This window comes from Gossypium arboreum, chromosome 6 (assembly GCF_025698485.1).
Source record: "Gossypium arboreum isolate Shixiya-1 chromosome 6, ASM2569848v2, whole genome shotgun sequence".
In the NCBI taxonomy this organism is placed as follows: domain Eukaryota; kingdom Viridiplantae; phylum Streptophyta; class Magnoliopsida; order Malvales; family Malvaceae; genus Gossypium; species Gossypium arboreum.
In genome coordinates this window covers 127,177,943-127,182,992 of record NC_069075.1, presented here as the reverse complement: position 1 = coordinate 127,182,992, position 5,050 = coordinate 127,177,943, and the positions used below count along the sequence as shown (strand labels likewise).

At 39.1% G+C, this 5,050-nt stretch overlaps 1 non-coding gene across 1 annotated transcript; it reads left to right on the top strand.

The window, feature by feature from the left end:
- Positions 1-2,990: 2,990 nt before the first annotated feature.
- Positions 2,991-3,097, top strand: LOC128294431 (small nucleolar RNA R71). The gene has a single exon (XR_008284742.1). It is a non-coding gene; the product is annotated as a small nucleolar RNA R71 (small nucleolar RNA).
- Positions 3,098-5,050: the final 1,953 nt, after the last annotated feature.

Genomic DNA, 5,050 nt, shown 5'->3' with positions numbered 1-5,050 from the left:
AGAGCTTTTCAAGAGAACAAGGCAGTCATTCAAGGATTTTTCTGATAATGAAATGAATACCCCCCACACTTAGGATGCACATTGCCCTCAATGTAAAAAGACAGATATAAGAATATAAAAATAAGATAGGGAGAGAAGTGAAACTTCCTGAGTTAAAAATGGATGAAATTCCTGGATTGGCGAGAGCGAGTTATTGGAAATAAAGCTGGAGGACAAACATGATTCTGAAGAACAAAAGGAGAATTGGGAGAATAATTTGGTAGTAATCATAAAGATAAGCCGTGTTTAAAAACAAAAGAATCTTCAAAAATTAATGAAAGAAAGATAAGATAGATAATCTAATTTTTCAAGTGGCACGGCCAGTTCACACGCCCGTATGGATCGTGTCCCGTCCGTGTTTTTCGTGAAGTGAGATGTCATCACACGGCATGTGGGCGCGCCCGTGTATCTAGGCCGTGTGGCTACATGATCATATTACACGACCTGTGTGATGTGGTTTGCTTCTCCCAGGTCGTGTAGCTCTACACACGCCCGTGTTATTTTGACAGTGTTGTCCACGGGTGCTAGACACGGGCGTGTCGCACTCCCGTGTTCATTTGGCAGATTTGACCACTGTCAGGTTGCACGCCTTTGGCCACTTATCGCATCTCGTGTTGGGGAAGGTAACTTTTACTGTGTTTTCGCACGGCCGTATTGCACGCCCGTGTTGATTTGATAGGTTCGACCACAGGTTCTAGACACGGGCGTGTCGAACACCTGTGTTGTTTTGGCAGGTTCGCCCACGACCATGTCGCACGGCTGTGGTGATTTATCATAGCCCATGTTGGGGAAATCTTTGCCCTGTTTTCACACGGCCCTAAGCACGGCCGTGTCTATGTGGAAAAACCTGTATTCAAGATCTCTGTTAGTAAGTTAGGTGTTAAATATGAAAATTTAAAGAAACTAATATTGTTAGTGCTCGGGTTACCTCCCGAGAAGCGCTTATTTATAGTCTAAGCTCGACTTACCTCTCCATTGAATGGTCATGGTGGTTCAAGGAGTTTATACTCCTTATTCCTGCTATCATTCTCTTCAAAATAAGGTTTCAGACGAGTGTTTTTTACCTTAAAAGTGCCGAACTTGGGATAACTTACCTCGACTGTACCGAATGGAAAAATGCTAAGTACTGTAAAAGGGATTTCTTCATTTGGTGTGGTACTGACAATGTGAGGATCTGCGGCATCTAATAGGACTTTATCTCCAACCTTAAGTTGATGTGGGAAGGTGTTGAGCTCGTTCTGTAGTAGTTTCAGTTTATCGGGCGTTCTCTGTTTATGCATCCGCCATTCATCTAGCTCCTCGATTTGTAGCCTTCATTCCTCATGAATAGGTCCTCTACTATTGTTTGAGAATGGCTCATGTACTTCCTTCAGACTTATGTCTTGCAAAGTGGGTTGTATCATATGGTCAGTTTTAGTAGAATGGTTTACATGATCACCTTCAATTTCCAATGTGTTGCCAGAATTGTGAGCTTCAAGGGTGATTGTTTCGTCTCCCACACGAAGTGTGAGCTCACCTGTGCCAACATCAATAATTTTTTTAGCAGTTGCTAAAAAGGGCCTTCCTAGAATTAAAGGAGTGTTGCTATCCTCCTCTATTTCTAGAACAATGAAGCCAATGGGAAATATAAATTTTATTATTTTAACTAGCACATCTTTAATAATACCCCTGGAAATCTTATAGTTTTATCTGCTAATTGAATGCTCATCCTAGTCTGTTTGGGTCTCCCAAGACCTAATTGTTTAAACATTTTGTAGGGCATGGCGTTAATACTAGCCCCTAAATTAGCTAATCTATTATTAACATATAAACTACAAATTAAGCAAGGAATCATAAAACTCCCTGGATCTTTTAGTTTGTTGGGTAGTTTATTCTGTAGAATAGCTGAGCAAATTGCGTTTAGCTCCACATGCGACGCCTCATCCAATTTCCGTTTATTTACTAAAAGCTGCTTTAAAATTTTCATTGTGTTTGGCAATTATGATAGGGCTTCAATAAACGGTAAGTTAATATGTAATTTTTTTAAGAGTTTAAGGAATTTACCAAATTGTTCATCTGAGCGGTCTTTCCTTGTCGCGTTGGGGTATGACACACAAGGTTTATATTCGACATTCACTAATTTGTTTTTATTATGACCTACCTCACCTAGACCTCTGCCTACCACAGTTTCTTGTCTCGGTTCTAGCTCAGGCTCAATGACTCATTCGTCATCTTGAATATTAATTGCGTTGAGCTGTTCCCTTGGGTTGGGTTCAATATCACTTGGCAAGCTACCTTGTGGTCGTTCGGAGATTAGTTTGGACAGCTGGCCTACCTGAGTTTCGAGCCCTTGGATCAATGCTTGATTTTTAATTGCTGCCTCAGTGTTTTGGAAACAGGTTTCTGACACTGAGATAAATTTAGACAGCATCTCTTCAAGGTTCGGGTTCTTCTCTTATTGGTAGGGTGGTTGTTGGTAACTTGGAGGTGGTCTTTGATTTTCTTGACCTCGCCATGAGAAATTTGAGTGGTTCCTCCAACCTGCATTATAAGTGTTACTAGATAGATTGTTTTGAGATCGAGAATTATTACCCATGTAATTTAATTGCTCATTATCCATGTTATGGCCATAAGGTTGGTATTCCGAATTGCTTGATCCACCTTCACTTGCTTCGCACTGCATTACTGGGTGAACCTGTGAAGAACTAAGAAAACCATCAATTTTTTTATTCAAGAGTTCTATCTGATTAGAGAGCATGGTGACCAAATCGACGTTATAAACACCGGATGTTTTTGTTGGTTTTGTCCTCATGACTTGCTACTGATAGTTATTCAGCAACATCTCCTCTAGAAACTCATAAACATCTTCAGGTGTTGTATTATTGATGGTTCCACCAGTAGCTGCGTCAACCATTTGCCGAGTCGAAGGATTCAGGCCATTATGGAAAATTTGAAACTGTAGCCAAAGCGGTAACCCATGGTGAGGGCACCTTCTCAGTAAGTCCTTGTATCTCTCCCATCCATCGTAAAGAGTTTCTAAGTCCATCTGCACAAACGGAGAGATATCATTACGTAATTTGGCCATTTTAGCCGGTGGGAAATATTTTAATAGAAATTTTTCGGTTACTTATTCCCAAGTAGTGATTGACCCTCGTGGTAACGAGTTCAACCACTATTTAACTTTGTTCCTCAATGAAAAGGAAAACAACCGAATACGTATGGCATCATCAGAAATGCCATTGATTTTAAATGTATCGTATAGTTCCAAAAAGTTTGCTAAGTGAGCGTTGGGATCTTCATCCTACAAACCATCAAACTGAACAAACTGTTGTATCATTTGAATTGTGTTAGGTTTCAGTTCTAAAGTATTTGCAACTACAATAGGTCTAACTATGCTTGATTCAATTCGTATTAAAGAAGGTTTAGCATAATCATACATAGTGCGTGGAGTAGGATTTTGATTAACCGCAATTGCAGGAGGTAGCTGATTGTCTTGGTTTTTAGCCATCTCTTCAGTTGGGGGTTGAGTATCTTCCTCTTGCTCGTTCTCTGTGTATCTTAAGCTTCGCCTTATTTCTCTTTGGTTTCTGCGAACTGTGCGATCGATTTCTTTATAAAAAAGTAGTGGTCCTGACGGGTTTCTTCTAGTCATAAACTGTGACACCCCGAATGTGACCCTAGTCGGAGAGTGGTTTCGGGACCACGAAACCGAGTCACAAGAATAATTAAGTGTTATATTCCGTACTTATTGTATGTGGAATTGGTATGCGTAAATATTTCGTGTCTCGATTTTTATTAATTAGGTGCTAATTTATAAGAAAGGACTTAGTAGTGAACTTTGAAAGTACGATAGGAAATAGGTGATGACTAATTAAAGCATGCATGCAAAATAATGGACTTGCATGTCAAATTCCCCTTTCTACAAGTAATGGCCGCCATGACAAAGAATATGGGTCAAACATGTCATGAAACATGTTTTGTTGGGCATTAGGGAGAAATAGTAAACAAATAAGCATGGGTAAGAAAAGAATGAAAAAAAAATGTGTGTGAGAGAGTGGCATACCCCATTGCCGTGAGTTGTAGAGAAGGAAAGAAAAAATTTTGTTCATCCTTTCTTTGAGCCAAAACTAAGGAAGAAGGAGGATTTTTGCTTCATGCTTGGTTTGGAAGAGATCTAGAAGGAGATTTGGCTAAGTTTGCATCAAGATTAAGGTATGTATGAGGTTGTGTTGGGAGTTTCATGCATGTTTTGGTTGCTAACTTGATGTGCATGTTAGCCATGGCTCAAATCTTTGGTATGCCATGGAAATGGTATTTGGCCAAAGTTGTTATAGTGATAAAGCCATTGCATGCTAAGTGTGAAGCTTGATGATGATGCATGCAATGATGGATTTTCTACTCATGAGTAAGATTTTGAGTTTTCTTTGTTTTATCATGATTAAAGTTGAAAAGGAGCATGATTGTCATACTTGGCCATGATGCATTCTTGAGCATGATTCATGCTTCTTGCATGTTAGTTAAAAGTTTGTGTTTTGGATGGCTATGGACACCTTGAAAATTCGCCATGCTCATATATGCATATATATGATTGCACATTATGTTTGGTTATGAACTAAGTGATGAATATATTGATTTAAAGAAGAAAACGTGGAAGAATGCTTGTGAAATTGCAAGCACAATTCGCCTAGCACACATATAAGTGCTTGATGCTATATTATAAGTTTTGGGCCACAATGTGCAAAGCATAAATTAGTAGATTGCATGCTGTTTTTGTGAGGTATTAAGTGCAAAATTGACCTCAACATGTACATGAATATTCGCCTTGGGTAGCCTATTGAAGGCCTTAGCATTTCCTTGATGCTCAAATAAATTGTATTGAATTGCTTGATGTAGTATAAAATGTGCATGACCATTGTGTATTCAAGCTAAAGAGTGGCCATATGACCATTTAAAATCCTTGTCATATTCTCGCCATAAGCAAGCACAATGAGGTTTTAATAAATTGAATTTGTTTGAATTAAGCTCAAGAGCT